Genomic DNA, 17451 nt, shown 5'->3' with positions numbered 1-17451 from the left:
TATTTATATACAGAGAGAGAGAGAGAGAGAGAGAGAGAGAGAGAGAGAGAGAGAGATACAAATGTATCTATTATATATATAATATATATATTTTATATCTATATATTAGTATGTATATATATATATATATATATATATATATATATATGTATATATATATATATATATTAATATATCTATATATATATACTATGACTTTCTGATGACAAACAACATCATCTTTAACCACCTAGGGAAAGGGTGTGTGATGAAAAGCTACATAGACTTGTGAAAGGCAAAGTTCTTTTTCACGCATTTATTCATTAATGTAATTACCATTTAAACAAACCCTAAATAACAAGAAAACGGGCCGCCAAAAATAATCTTTACCCAAATACAGAAGAATGAAAAATAAATAAATTATATTCATTAAATTCAAAAAGTGAGATCCAAAAAAAACCCAAAGCCCTTTTTCACGTATTTATTCATTAATGTAATTACCATTTAAACATCCTCAATAAGAAAAAGATGCAAGCCCACAAGCAAGCCCAAAAAACAAAAGAATGAAAAATCAATATATTTAAAAAGTGAGAGCCCAGTAGGCGAAATTACTAATCCAACTGATGCAGAAGTGTCAACCACTGAATACCTCCCCGTTGGTCTCGACAGCACAGCAAATATTAATTCGATTTTCACACTTTTTTTTTCCCCCTTCTCCCTCGCCTTGGAGTTCCCGATATCTCGACGCGAGGTTTCATAACCTCTTGACCTCTTGGGGGAAGGGAAACTCGCGCCCAGACGTCGTTCGAGTGCTTTTGGGGAGGGGAAAGGAAGGGAAGGGGAGGGAAAAGGAGGGGAGAGGAGGGAAGGGAAGGGAAAGGGAGGAAAAGAGTGAGATGTGGAAAGGAGGCAGGAGAGGATAAGGGAAAAGGTAAATCTCAACGGAAGTTAGGTGGTAACATATTTCTTGGGACGGGGATTATGTTCATATATATATATATATATATATATATATATATCTATATATATATATATATATATATATATATATATTCACACATATTGTATACATAAAGACTCAATCAGGTAAAAAAAAGTCGACTGGTAAATATCCCCCAGGGTACAAATCTCATACGAATAGCCAAACAAAAAAAAACAAAAAAAATTGTCGAGAACTGGAATCCTCTCCAAAGCTACCTGCTTTGAATTAAAAAGGGAGGAGTGTATTAAGAAAGAAATAACATATTACAAACAAACAAATTAATATAGTATAAATGTAGGAGGTCTCCCTAACCGCAGACTATCTGACATACTATACAATCTACGTAATCTGATCACTGTCAAGGCCATCCCATTCATTATCGTTAATGGATGGTATTATCATTAAAGAACAGATTGGAAGATGGAGATAAACAGATAATATTAAGGAAGGTGTTAAAAGACAAGAAATATACCGTATCCCTGTTTTCTGTCTTGCCTTATCTTTTGAAACATGTAACATCCCTGTGCATATCTCTTAAAAAAAAAAAAAAAAGAAAAAACCTCTCTCTTCCCCCCCCTTCCGCTGTCCTTTTTACTAAATAATAATTTGTCCCTTTTATCTTGACTCGTGATTTCTCGTCCTCTCCTTCCTCCAATCCATTCTCCACGTCGGCTCTCTCAATTCCTCTCTCCGGGCCTCCTCGTACTCGTCCCATCCTCCTCTCTGATCACACGCCTCGGGGGTCTCATCCTCTCTCCCCCTCTCTCCTCTGACACTCGGGTTCCTCTCTCGTCTCTCTCTCTCTCTCGCTGCTCGCTCTCTATCTCTCTCTCTCTTCTCTCTCTCTCTCAACTCTATCTCTCTCCTCCTCCTCTCCCTTCTCACTCTCTCTCTCTCTCTCTCCAACCAACAGGTGTGAAATCCTGTTAAATCTTTAATCTCTTCAACCAACAGGTTACTCGAGGTGGATTGGTTGAAGGACATGTGGCGACCGGATAGCTTCTTCAAGAATGCCAAACAGGTCACCTTCCAGACGATGACCATCCCAAACCACTACGTTTGGCTCCATAAGGATTCTACGATCCTCTATATGGTCAAGTAAGAGCATTCTTTTGGATAGTTAGGGATTTTCTATCTTTCTTGGTATTTTTTATATTAAATTACATTTTGTGATATTCCACATGTTCTGAGTAATAATAATAATAATAATAATAATAATAATAATAATAATAATAATAATAATAATAATAATAATAATAAAAATCTCTTTGGTCAAGTAAGAGTATTTCGATCAGATAGTTCAGGAGTTTTTTTTCAGTTTTTCATATATGGTCTCTCTATGGCATGTGGTGAGTTTTTGATATTTGTATATTCCACATGTTCTGAGTAATATAATAATAAAAATAATAATAATAACTAATAATAATAATAATAATCATAATAATAATAATTAATAATAATAATAATAATAATAATAATAATAATAATCTCTTTTGGTCAAGTAAGAGTATTTCGATCAGATAGTTCAGGAGTTTTTTTTCAGTTTTTCATATATGGTCTCTCTATGGCATGTGGTGAGTTTTTGATATTAAATATTTTAGGATGTCCTAAATAATAATAATAATAATAATAATAATAATAATAATAATAATAATAATAATAATAATAATAAAAACTTTATACACGTTTTGACTATTTTTAATAATATAATAATAATAATAATAATAATAATAATAATAATAATAATAATAATAATAATAATAATAATAATAATATAAAACTTTATCCCCCCCACACGTTTGAGTATTTTTAATAATAATAATAATAATAATAATAATAATAATATAATAATAATAATAATAATAATAATAATAATAATAATAATAATAATAAACTTTCCTCACACGCTTTCGATTTAACAGAATATTCATGAACCTTATTCTCTCCGGACAGACTTACGCTGACCCTATCCTGTGCAATGAACTATGCCATCTACCCCCACGATACGCAAGTGTGCAAGATGCAGATGGAGAGTCGTAAGTATACCTATTTGCTTTAATCATTTTTGCGCAATTCGTTAGCAAGTCTTTCTGGAGGACGGTGCCGGATCCCTGGTGAATTAATTTCTTAATTTTTACCTCGGTCACTCCATTTTTTGTTCGTTTCCAAAACTTGCTGAAATAGTTGGGAGCTGGAGACCTATTGCCTATTAACTTATTCTTTTTTAATAACTATATTTTTTTCAAGTTGGGAAGTATAGTCTGTTTATCCAAATTTTAACAAATAATCTGTATTGTTTTATAAATATTTATTGCAAACACACACACATGCGTATGGGGATTTTCTTCTTTATTTATGCGTAGAATCCTATATTCTGTCTTATTAACGTCGTTTCTTTGCCGGTTATTCTCTCTCTCTCTCTCTCTCTCTCTCTCTCTCTCTCTCCTGGAAACTGTTAAGCAAGTATCGTTTACAATGAATCACACAGTATCTCTGTCTCCCTGATACATTTTCGGCTATGTGGCTTAAACACGTGATGGGTCAAACTATCAAACTGAGAGAGAGAGAGAGAGAGAGAGAGAGAGAGAGAGAGAGAGAGAGAGAGAGAGGATAGTAGGTGGAAAGAAATTAAGGCGACAATCCTAGCTCCGGCAAAATCTAGATTCTCAGCATTCACTGAGAGAGAGAGAGAGAGAGAGAGAGAGAGAGAGAGAGAGAGAGAGAGAGAATAAAATTAAACTCAGAGCGGCTTACAGTTCTCCCAAACAGAGAAAAATAATTAAAAATAATTAGAACTTGTTTGTAGCAAGCCTCAATGTCATTTGCCAAATCATCATAAATTCACGGAATCTGCGCTTGGGGGGTAAAACCGCATTTCCAATTAGCATGAGATTTGAGGCGTTTCTTATACACTATTCGACAAACAACTAGTCATCGAGGTCTTCCAGGACTCGAGGTCTTCCAGGACTCGTGAGGGAGGGGGGAGGGGGGAGGAGTAGGGGTGAATTACGTCGCCGTGGATGCGACTTATTCAATTACCACACAATTCTGACGACTAGATTGTATATTTTTTTTTTTTTTGAAAAATTACAATTGAGACTTTAACTTTATTTTAGTTTTCTGTTATAGAAAAAACTATTGCGGCCGCTTTGTCTGTCCGTTGGCACTTTTTTTTCTGTCCGCACCTTTTTCCGTTTCGTACTTTTACTGTCCGTACTTGTTTACGTCCGCACCTTTTTCTTTCCGCACTTTAACTGTCCGCACTTCTCCTGTCCGCAAATTAGTATGTCGACGATCATCCAACCCTCCGATCATCAAACATACCAAATGACAGCCCTCTGGCCTAAGTAGTTTTTAATTTTCTGTAAGGTGAAAGTTAGCCATAATCGTACTTCTGGCAGCGCTATAGGCACCAACAACACAGGCCACCACCGGACCGCGACTGAGTTTCGTTGGGCGCGACTAAGAGTTTTTTGGGTCGTGGGTGAGACAACTACCGGACAGAAACTGGATGTTTTTACTTTTTTTTAAATTTATTTATTTTATTTTATTTTTTCAAGACTCGGCTGGCTTTTAAATGACCCTATAATTTAAATGTCAAATGGTTCTACGTGAAAAATATTTATACTTCATGATAATTGCCCGCACCATTAACTCTGTAATTAGTGTGTGTGCTCAAATAAGATTGTAATTACTGTTCACGTCTCTTTTTGAGATTTAACACAATTTTTCTTCGACTACCAGTCTTTCTTATTTACTCCGGGTCTGGGCTGGTTACGGAGGTTCAAGAGATTAATTTACTCAGAAAAACAAGCATTTGAGGTGGACGAAGCGATACAAGGTTAATCCCTTGGAGAATTTAACTAATAATAATATTTCGCTGGCAATACTTATTCCTACAACTTTTGGGGTCTACTGGTTTCAGTCAACCAAAATCATATTTAAGTAATCACACGCAAATGTGTATGAAAATGGATATTTATCTATTCATCTTTATACTTATACGTGTATATATATGCATACATACATACACACACACACACACACACACACATATATATATATATATATATATATATATATATATATATATATATATATGTATGTATATGTATATATATACATGTACAAATTTATTTATTTATAAATATATATACATATATATGAATATAAATACACACACATATATATACATACATACATACATATATATATATATATATATATATATATATATATCTATATATATATATATATACATAACAACGCACACGCAGCATCTTTCATTTATTTAAGATATATCAAATTCTAATATCCTGCACTTCCTCTTATACTCGAGGCTAAAACTCTGAAGGTGAAGCAATGGTTAGAAAAGTGTTGTATAATAATAATAATAATAATAATAATAATAATAATAATAATAATAATAATAATAATAACACGAAAGGAAGGAGGGAGAGGACTACTAAGTATAGAGGACTGCGTCAACATCGAGAACAGAGCACTGGGGCAATATCTGAAAACCAGTGAAGACGAGTGGCTAAAGAGTGCATGGGAAGAAGGACTAATAAAAGTAGACGAAGACCCAGAAATATACAGAGACAGGAGAATGACAGACAGAACAGAGGACTGGCACAACAAACCAATGCACGGACAATACATGAGACAGACTAAAGAACTAGCCAGCGATGACACATGGCAATGGCTACAGAGGGGAGAGCTAAAGAAGGAAACTGAAGGAATGATAACAGCGGCACAAGATCAGGCCCTAAGAACCAGATATGTTCAAAGAACGATAGACGGAAATAACATCTCTCCCATATGTAGGAAGTGCAATAAGAAAAATGAAACCATAAACCACATATCAAGCGAATGCCCGGCACTTGCACAGAACCAGTACAAAAAGAGGCATGATTCAGTAGCAAAAGCCCTCCACTGGAGCCTGTGCAAGAAACATCAGCTACCTTGCAGTAATAAGTGGTTCGAGCACCAACCTGAGGGAGTGATAGAAAACGATCAGGCAAAGATCCTCTGGGACTATGGTATCAGAACAGATAGGGTGATACGTGCAAACAGACCAGACGTGACGTTGATTGACAAAGTCAAGAAGAAAGTATCACTCATTGATGTCGCAATACCATGGGACACCAGAGTTGAAGAGAAAGAGAGGGAAAAAATGGATAAGTATCAAGATCTGAAAATAGAAATAAGAAGGATTTGGGATATGCCAGTGGAAATCGTACCCATAATCATAGGAGCACTAGGCACGATCCCAAGATCCCTGAAAAGGATTCTAGAAAAACTAGAGGCTAAAGTAGCTCCAGGACTCATGCAGAAGAGTGTGATCCTAGAAACGGCACACATAGTAAGAAAAGTGATGGACTCCTAAGGAGGCAGGATGCAACCCGGAACCCCACACTATAAATACCACCCAGTCGAATTGGAGGACTGTGATAGAGCAAAAAAAAAAAAAAAAAAATAATAATAAAGATAATAATAATGAGTTAAGGAACCTCCGTAACGAGGCCATAATATTGACAATTAAAAGCCACAGAAGCGGCATCGTACAATAATATATTTTAACACTACTGTGGCTTTTAATAGTAATAATAATATATAAAACTTTTACTGTCCGTACTTGTTTACGTCCGCACCTTTTTCTGTCCGCACCTGTTTCTGTCCGCACCTGTTTCTGTCCGCACCTGTTTCTGTCCGCACCTTTTTCTGTCCGCACCGGTTTCTGTCCGCACCTGTTTCTGTCCGCACCTTTTTCTGTCCGCACCTGTTTCTGTCCGCACCTGTTTCTGTCTGCACTTCTTCTGTCCGCACATTTTTCTTTCCGCACTTTAACTGTCCGCACTTTTCCTGTCCGCAAATTGGTATGTCGACGATCATCCAACCCTCCGATCATTAAACATACCAAATGACAGCCCTCAAGCCTCAGTAGTTTTTAATTTTCTGTGTTAAAGTTAGCCATAATCGTACTTCTGGCTGCGCTATAGGTACTAAAACACAGGCCACCACCGGACCGTGACTGAGTTTCGTGGGGCGCGACTAAGAGTTTTTTGGGTCGTGGGTGAGACCACTACCGGACAGAAACTGGATGGTTTTACTTTTTTTTAAATTTATTTATTTTATTTTATTTTTTCAAGACTCGGCTGGCTTTTAAATGACCCTATAATTTAAATGTCAAATGGTTCTACGTGAAAAATATTTATACTTCATGATAATTGCCCGCACCATTAACTCTGTAATTAGTGTGTGTGTTCAAATAAGATCGTAATTACTGTTCACGTCTCTTTTTGAGATTTAAAAAAATTTTTCTTCGGCTACCAGTCTTTCTTATTTACTCCGCGTCTGGGCTGGTTACGGAGGTTCAAGAGAATAATTTACTCAGAAAAACAAGCATTTGAGGTGGACAAAGCGATATAAGGTTAATCCCTTGGAGAATTTTAACTAATAATAATATTTCGCTGGCAATAATTATTCGTAAAACTTTTGGGGCCCACTGGTTTCAGTCAACCAAAATCATATTTAAGTAATCACACGCAAATATGTATGAAAATGGATATTTATCTATTCATCTTTATACTTATACGTGTATATATATGCATACATACGTACATATATATATATGTATGTATATGCATATATATACATGTACATATTTATTTATTTATAAATATATATACATATATATGAATATAAATACACACACATACACACACACACACACACACACACACAACACACATATATATATATATATATATATATATATATAATATATATAACAACGCACACGCAGCATCTTTCATTTATTTTAAGATATATCAAATTCTAATATCCTGCACTTCCTCTTATACTCGAGGCTAATAATAACATAAAGAAAACTCATGATCCCATGAGTCATTAAAATGGGAAAGTAAATCCACAACAATGTGCCAGTTTATTTTGTTTTTTTGAAATATTTAAATAACAACATCAAACAGGCATACTACTGGGGATTTACTTTCCCAAATATAATAATAATAACGAAATTTCCGTTGACGACCTACAGCACGATGAACATTGGACAGCTGCTTTATAATACCAGCCTGCCAGAAAAGCAAATCATAAGGAGAATTGAAAGAATATTGTACAAAATCAATTCTGTGAATTCTGCCATTATTTTTAATAAAACTTGTTTGAAAGAAGGTCTGTTTCCAGCATACAATATAATAATAATAATAATTAACTAATAATAATAATAATAATAATAATCAATAACTAATAATAATAATAATAATTCACTTATGACCCCCCCACCCACCTCGTCACTCATGTGACAGCTGCAGGCAGCTGAGCCTTGACTTCCCTGCCCTGACAGTAATAAAAAGCCAGGCGGGGAGTTGACTCAGTACAACAAACAGCACTCACCAACACAAACAAACAACAGCAGAGGCCGATTTACGAGGAAATATGAGGTAACGTTGGAAAGGGGGGGTTGGAGAGGGGGGGTTGGTGGGGGTGGGAAATGCCAGGTGTGACTGATCAAAATAATAATAATTTAAAAAGCAGTGGCACACGCGCACACGTACAGAACAAAGCGACAGGTAGATGTACATATTTTTACGGGGGGGTGGGCGCGCGGGGGGGGGGGGGGGGGTAGGAAGGGACTTAGAACTCGAAGGCCATTGGGTCGCATCATTAACAATGACTGAATCAGACCTGGGAAGGGTCTATGTCTCTCCCCCCCCCCCTCCCCCAACAACAAGAGGGATCTCACATTGAAGGTCAGGGGGTGACTTACTTGCAACAACACTAGAGAGAGAGAGAGAGAGAGAGAGGGTGGCAGCCCACGCAACTTAGGTGGGTGGGTGGTCAGCAGGTAGGGCGCTATCTTTAAAGAGGGCGGTGCCAGAGGGATCCACCTGGTTCGCCCCCCTGAAATTATTCATCTCCCAAGTCTTAACCAACTCTCAGAGTGAAAGGGAATAATGGGAAATATAATAATAATATGACTCATTACAAAACATTTTCATGGCGACATCTTCAAAGAACTTAACTTCGATTACCCCTCGAGTTGTCAATCTCCCAAGTCTTCACCAACTATAAGAGTGAAAGGGAATAATGGGAAATATAAAAATAAGACTCATTAGACTACATTTTCCCATATTACAGTCAAACAATAAACAATTAATTGGCAGTTGGGGAAATGGTAAAAAATACTCTAGAAAAACCAGTTTAAAGACGATATCCTTTAAGGAGTGGGATGCTGAGGTAGATTATGTGAAACATTTACTCTAAATCTGAGATAAAATCAGAAAGAGGTGAATAATTGTACAATATTTATTTCAATCTCAGGAAAATGAATCTTGCAGGGATATTTCTCATTAGTGCAAGACTGTTTGGAAAATTTAAGAATCATAATAATGAAAAGAGAAAACAAACAATGCAGAAGTGAACATTTGATCTAAATCTGAGATAAAATCACATAGGGATGAATCATTGTGTACGATTCATTTATATTTCCAGAAAATTAATCTTGTTGAAGCATTTCTCATTAGTGCAAGACTGCTTGTAAACTTTAATAACCAGAATAACTAAAACAAGAAAAAAAAATAATGTACAAGGTTAAGTTGAACTAATAAACTATTAAAAAAAGGAATAATGATTAAATAAATAAGGTCAAGCAGACGAACGACCTAAAATACAAAACAAATAAAACTTAACGATTATAAAACGAAACCCACCACGAAAAAGTTAATAAAACACACACACACACACACACACACACACGAAACTCCCACCACGATCGGAAATCTTTTCGAATGAGCATTGAGAATTGTACTATTGTCGGAATCCAATAATATTTTAATCCGTTCTTTATTGTTTTTCGCCTAAAAATTTGTTTGTTCAATATTATTTTTTCCTGGCGCAAACATTAAAAAATAGTTAAGAGTTCTAATGGTTTTTTAATTCGAGTTTACACCGACGTTATTTGCATCGCATTATTAATATTCATGTCATATGAATGATAGAATGATTAAAGTGTTTTAGAGTTCGTATTAATTTCGACAACCATAGAAATATTAAGAGCGTTTGATTTACATGTGTTATTTATGAGCGAAAAATTCGGAAATCTTTAGGGATGCATGTATACATGGATAAGACGCAAAATTATTTGTCTACTTTGCTTTTGTTTTCGTTTTCTATTTATTCAATTTTTTGTTACTTAAGAATTCTTTGCTTACTTATACCATTTTCTTACTCAAACTTTAATTTCACCTTTGTGTCTTACTTCCCGTTTTTTCCTGCCACTGTGACATGAACGGAAGAATTATAAACGAATATTGGGATATATCCTTCCTACCCATCAGGTAATAGGTCACTGTCATTAACTCTCACTTGTATGCCTTCCTACCTTCAGGTCATAATTCAACGTCCATTGTTGAAAATGAATAAATAAATAAAATTGGGTTTATTGTGTCCCAAAAACCCAAGCCCCCATGAACACATTCCGGTGCCAGGTCTTAGGTCAAAGTCAATAACTCTCATTACTATATACCTTCCTACCTTTCAGGTCTTAGGTCATTGACGTTTATTGAAAAAAAGGGGGTTTCTTGTGTCCCAAAAATTCAATAAGCACCAAAGAGCACTTTCCGTTCCCAGGTCAATGTCATTAATTCTAGTATACGAGTTCACAGTTCAAGGTCTCTTGTCAATCTCTCCCCAAGCCTCTCCCCCCCCCCCCCCGCCCCCCCCCCCTCCCCCCCCCCCCCCCCCCCCCCCCCCCCCCCCCCCCCCCCCCCCCCCCCCCCCCCCCCCCCCACCCCACACACATACACAAAATGTGGCCTAAAAACTCAAGCCCCCGCGAACACTTTCCAGGGCCCGTCCTCTTTAGGCGAAGCCAAGAGATTAAACAGTATTGCATTTCCTCTTTAAACTTGCGCCGTCATCTGACTCCATTATTCACGATATATTTCCATCTCCCCCCTTTTTCTCCCCTGCAGTGTCCCACACGACGGAGGACCTCATCTTCGACTGGGACAAAGAGGTCCCCTTGGAGGTGGCGTCCAACATCGAGCTCCCTCAATTCGACCTCGTCAGGAATCACACGGCCGATTGCACCCAAGTCTACTTCACAGGTGAGGAGGGTCTTCAGTGTGGTTATTTCTATTCTTTCTTGTGGGTACGGGATGACGGGGAGGGGAGGGGCCCATTGAAGAGAAAGGAGTGAGAGAACCCAGGTCCTTCGTGTCTTCTTTGATTGCAAAAGTAACAGTAGATCCGACTCTTGCAGAGACATTGCAGAAGCATCTTAACATAGCTCCAGGATCCTCACCAAAGATTCACGCTTCATGGAAACTAGTTCGATTCACTGGAAAATGAATCGACGTTTTTCCATTCTTTGATTCCTGGTCTGCGAGGTAGGAAGCAGCTACGGTTCCGCGTCTGGCAATTATTCAGAGGGTCCAGGGCCCTTCCGTATTCACTCTCGGACGCGCAGGTGGGAATTACGTCAACGGAGCAACTTGCGTCACGCTGCTGGACCCCATGACGTCAGAGCTACATGATCCAATCATGATATGAACTAGAAACAATGACGTCATATCCATGGCGTCACACATATGACGTCCTAGGGAAACGACCAATCACAGGGCGTTGCATAAGAACAATGACGTAATATCTATGGCGTCATATATATGACGTCTTAGGGAAACGACCAATCACAGGGCGTTGCAGCTAATGACGTCAGAATTAAAACAACTTTTGAGGGCCAGCAACAACACGGGTTCTTTGATGAAAGTCGTCGATATCCGCCTACCGGTTCCTTTTGTCAATGAAGTAATTATAAAGCATCAAAGGTTCGTCATTAATTATTGTTACATGTCGTCTATTATGTAAATCGTTCCCTATTCTGGAGATCTGTAAGTCGCAGCTTTTAAAGGAGAGGCAGCCTACGGCCAGTGTCTTTCGACAGTAAAAAAAAAAAAAAACAAAAAAAAAAAAAACGATAAATTGATCAGAAATGTGACATCGGACTTAACCCACTGCTTTTAAATCTATCTGAATGATCACAGATAATGTTGGATACGACTTACTTTCCCTTTAAAAGCAAAGTTCAAGTGAAATCGCCCTTTCACTTGCACCTGACAGAATGTTTCCCTTCATTCACAAAAAGTACATGTTAGTTTAACCAGACCACTGAGCTGATTAACAGCTCTCCTGGGGCTGGCCGAAGGATTAGATATTTTTACATGGCTAGTAACCAGTTGGTTACCTAGCAACGCGACCTACAGCTTATTGTGGAATCTTAACCACATTATATCGACAAATGAGTCTCTAACCACCAGAAATAAATTCCTCTGATTCCACGTTGGCAGAGTAGGGAATCTAACTCAGGACTACCGAATTGGTAGGCGTGCACGTAAGTCACTCGTCCAATGAGGAACATTCCTCCATTCACAAAAAACATTTCTAATCTCAGGGGATATTCCAAAGGACCTCAGAAGACTATTTCCCTTGTTATAGACTATTTCCCATATAGTAAGTAACTTTAACCAGAATCTATCTGCTTTAATAATTATTACTACCAATCGTCAGCGAATTTTTTTCTCTTCCATAAAAATACTGGAACAAAATATTTGCAACAAAGACATTAAAAGTATTCTTCAAGGATAATTGTCCCTGGAAGCACAGCGATAGAGAAAATAAATATTTTTCCCAGGGAAGCATTTCAACGGAGTTGAAAAAAAATAAAGACAATATTTAAAAACGAGCAATAATAACAGCCTAAAAATATCATTAGAGCTGAGAAAGAAAGTAGATCCCTGTGAACTCAATGTCTTGTATTGTTTATCAAAACTATAAAGGCTTCCTTTCTGTCCTTCCTTTATTTTTGCTCATTTTTTCCGATAAAACTGATCCACTCGTGTGTATAGTTTCGAGTGAAAATCCTGTTGATATATACTGTTAGAAATCGTTACAGATCGATACTTATATTTAGAAATATTTTATGTAGAAATAAAGTTGGTATTTGTAATGTCATTTTGTGGAGGTAATGATTGCATTTACGATTTTTTTTGTAGAAATAACGATCGAATTTGTGATACCATTTTACACAAATGGTCGCATCTGTGATATGTATTCTGTACGCTAACACCTTATTATTGCTAATGATTGTGACACCTTATTTTCTCTTTCCATCTCAGGTAACTTCACGTGCCTTGAAGTCGTGTTTCAGCTCAAGCGTCGGTTGGGGTACTATCTATTCCATACCTACATGCCCACTTGTCTCATCGTCATCATGTCGGTAAGCTTCAAACTTAAGCATACATACTAATATTATATATATATATATATCTATATATATATCTATATATATATATATATATATATATATATATATATATTCTACAAAATGCAAAACATATTACCTTTGAAATAAAATTCGGAATAAAAGCGTCATCAGCACTAATAATTTCCATTATAAAAGGGCTCATATATATGTATATATGATATATATATATATCTATATATATATATATATATATATATATATATATATATACATATATATATATATATATATATATATATATATATATATATATATATATATATATATATATATATTATCCTGAATGAAAAACATCTCAAAATTCACTTATTACGATGAGTAATATTATATATATATATAAAAGAATAACCTGTGACCTCTTTCCTCCCAAGTGGGTGTCCTTCTGGATCAAGCCAGAAGCTGCCCCTGCTAGGGTGACACTGGGCGTGACCTCTCTTCTCACCTGTCGACCCAACATGCCAAGTCGCAGGCTTCGTTGCCCCCGGTGTCGTACATCAAAATCATAGACATGTTCATGTCGACGTGTACTGTGTAAGTATGATTTTTCAGGTCAGGAATATCATGGGTATGATTTGTAAGGGAGGGGGGGGGGGGGGCGGATGTTTGGTAGGATTTGACAGGTGATGGGGGAGGGGGATTGATGCGTGAGAATTTCTATCTGCATTTCGCTTGTTCTAATCTTCGTATATTCTTTTTTTTTTTAATTCTATTTTTAAGTTAATCTTTAAAAATTCTCAGTTGGTTTTATTTATACAAATGAAAGGAAATAAATCAAGCTATATTAAACTCAAAAACCCTAAATTTGTTAAAAAAAATATTCGTTTTTTTATTTATGTTTTAAGTTTATTTGTTAAAATTCGCATTTGTTTTTTTTTATACAATTGAAAGGAAATACATTGAAATATATCAAATTCCTCAAAATAAACCATGAATGACTCAAGAGGAAATGAAATTAAATTAACTGAAATAAAATGAAAAAGACATGAACTATATATACGCTACTTATTTATCCACTAGATATTTCAAGCCCAAATGACGAGTACTTCAAAACGAGTTATCTTATAATCCTGAGTTTATAAGGGCCCATCATTGTTTTTCCTATCACATTACCCATTTCATTCCTCGATTATTTACAGATTCGTTTTCCTGGCGTTGATGGAATACGCCCTGGTCAACATCGTCCTCGGAGACGGGCCTGAAACTCCTCCCAAGAAAACTCCTCCGGGTGAGAAGGATAGCAAGAGCCTCCAAGTCCGTCGCGCTATTTCTCCGACAAGGTTCGTAAACAGAGGCAGTTCTGTTTCACATTCAGGAAGTCTTAGTGACTGGCGCCTTCTTTAAAGAACTATTTTCCTTTTCCCTTCAGGAAAACGGCCGAGAGATGTTTTTTTTTTTTTTAATATTTATTTTCCTTCCCTTCAGGAAAACGGTCGAGTGAGTGGTCCTCTTTAAAGACATATTTTCCTTCCCTTCAGGAAAACGGTCGAGTGAGTGGCCCTTATTAAAGAAGCATTTTCCTTTTCCTTCAGGAAAACGGTCGAGTGAGCGGCGTGGGCGGCATATCGGCCACCCTGGCGAGACCCCACCAGCACCCGTACACCACCGAAAACAGCCTCCACCCTCACACCCTGCACATGACCCCAGGGCACACCCACGGCACCCTCACCCTCGCCCACGGGACGCCCATCCACGGCCCCCTGGCCCACGGAGGCCACCCCCACCACCCAACGCTGGCCCACGGGGGCACCTTGCACCACCGACCGCACCACCACCACATGACGTACCCGCCCCAGGGGGGCGCCTCCCACGGAGGGTGTTCCCACGCCTTCCACAACACCGCCCCCATCCACGGGATGAGGCCCCACCACGACCACCACCCGTACGGGGGCGACCCGATGCTGGCACCGCTGCCCATCGTGCCCCCACCGCCCCCGCCCCCAGCACGGATGCCCGGACCGACGGCCGCCCAGAAGCGGAGGGCAAAGGCCATCCTCGTCGACAGGTTCTCCCGCGTGTTCTTTCCCTCCACCTTCGGGCTCATCAACGGCCTTTACTGGATTATTTTCTGGTTGTATTTATAAGCGACGTTTGTTGTTATTTCCTAGAGCGATTTTATAAAGGGTGGGGCTCCGGCGGCGCGGCGCCCCCCGCCCCCCCAACTCCCAACCCCCATTCACCCCCGTCAGCAGTGCTCCTCAACGATGAATCCTTCAAGTCGCCGCCTCGAGCCGAAGGGTGTCACTACTACTATATATTTTGAGATATTTTGGGGGAAGTTTGTACTGAGTCACTACTCATCCTTCAGGAAGGGAGCTCCCGCTCCCTGTGCATTTTGCGGTCCATTGATCTACTATTACTCCTCCGGTCCATCGCTCAATGGAAATTCATCCATTATCATCATCTTCCACTCGCGGGGAAAACAAAAAAAACTCGCGCTGACTCATCATCCATCATTACCTCTCTCACAGAACGAATCCAACTGTCATTCATGATCGCTCGCTCAGTCAGTCAGTCAGTCATTCTCACTCATTTGCATAAATATATATACCTAAAACATAGAAGAAGCGTCTATTCTCAGTAATCGTAATGGATGTCCCGTTCTCGTTTATTTTAGGTGGCCATTTCATTCGCAAATAGTTGTGTCCCGACATTTTTCTCAATATATAAATATACATATATATATATATCTATGTTATCCATTTGTATTCTTAAGAGTCGTTACCAAGACCGTGTTGCTGTTACAAAATAAAAGAGATGTTTTATTCCCTTCACATACTATAGGTCATTCTCGCCACAATCCGCACCAATTGAACACTGTTTTACCACTTGCTGTGGAAGATAATTCCCGAGTAAACTCAAGACAGTGGTAAAAAACAGAAAAACGACCAGGATTATCGTTATTTCAATTTCTTTGATTCGTTCTTTTGTTATTAACGAATAATTGCATAATTCAACATACGGTTAAAATTATGTCGTGTACGTTAAATTCTTTGTGTATGCATCTATGTCTGTATGTATGTATGTATGGTATAGTTTGTCAATACGGAAAATGAGTACAATGAACGATTTGTAAATGGCAATGAAGGCCATGTAAAAAGTTATTTTTTAATTATATATATATATATATATATATATATAATATATATATATATATATATATATATATATATATATATAATGTAAAAAGTACCAGGTATTTACAAATCACTTTGCACAAGAAAGTCACGGTCTATAAATTTTTTTTTTTTACTGAACGCTCAGACGACGCAACAATCTCCTTATATTAAAATTGAATTACAGGCATAAGACCCTTACGTTTTTATCATAAAATTGATTACGTTTGACAATGAAGTAGCTATATAAACCAATCAATAACATGAAAATAAAGGAAGACTGAATTTTACATTTTACAAGACACGACGTTTTTATGGCTTAAGAGTTTTGGAATGTTTTAGTCACACAACCGATGCGCACTGCCTTATTGGAACTGAACTTACTAGAGCATTATCCGTGTAGTAGGAATCCCCCTTAATCTGTTTGATGTGCCAAACTGATCCCTGAACGTCGAATAATTAATCGGTGTTTTGCACCAAATTTAGCCGGGTGGAATTTTCTAAAGGTTGTGGCTATCCGACGAGCTTCTTTGCTGGCAGGGAACAATCTTCACCAAACTACCAAGCTCGCTTGTAGTTGAACTACAAGACTGAGGATCTTAATATGATTTGCAAGTAATATTTGGACATTTCTAGTCTCCTAATTGTGGATTATATTGTAAAATATCTACAACTAACAACGAGACGATGTTTCAGAACTACTTGTGAATTACGCTCAAATCTCGGAGCTTCCATTCACAATAACTATTTCTAATTACTAGCGAATGAAGCTAAGCTCATAGCTTCAGAATGACTACCTAACTCAGCTTCAAAAGTTATAGCAGAGGTATCGAAGACCGAAGAAAAAGCTCCGGTAATCCCGTTGCTCTCTTCAGACTGCGCATGTGCAGTCATGGTTAACATTTTGCTCTGTTGAACTCTTACTTAAACGAACGTTATTTCGGATAATTTCGGATAATTTCCTAGACGGCTCTGCGGATAGTTGGTGCCTTTTTAGTCTCGAATCGATGTTATATTTTGTATTCTGT

The 17451-nt window shown here is 37.6% G+C and overlaps 1 pseudogene; it reads left to right on the top strand.

Moving 5' to 3' along the window:
* LOC135207174 (glycine receptor subunit alpha-4-like) overlaps positions 1 to 16429 on the top strand; it is a 93205-nt pseudogene extending 76776 nt beyond the window's left edge.
* The last annotated feature ends 1022 nt before the right edge of the window (positions 16430 to 17451 follow it).

The sequence above is a fragment of the Macrobrachium nipponense genome, chromosome 32, assembly GCF_015104395.2.
Source record: "Macrobrachium nipponense isolate FS-2020 chromosome 32, ASM1510439v2, whole genome shotgun sequence".
NCBI classification, from domain to species: Eukaryota; Metazoa; Arthropoda; class Malacostraca; order Decapoda; family Palaemonidae; genus Macrobrachium; species Macrobrachium nipponense.
Note: the sequence above shows the minus strand (reverse complement) of the source record. Positions and strands in the feature narration are given on the sequence as shown.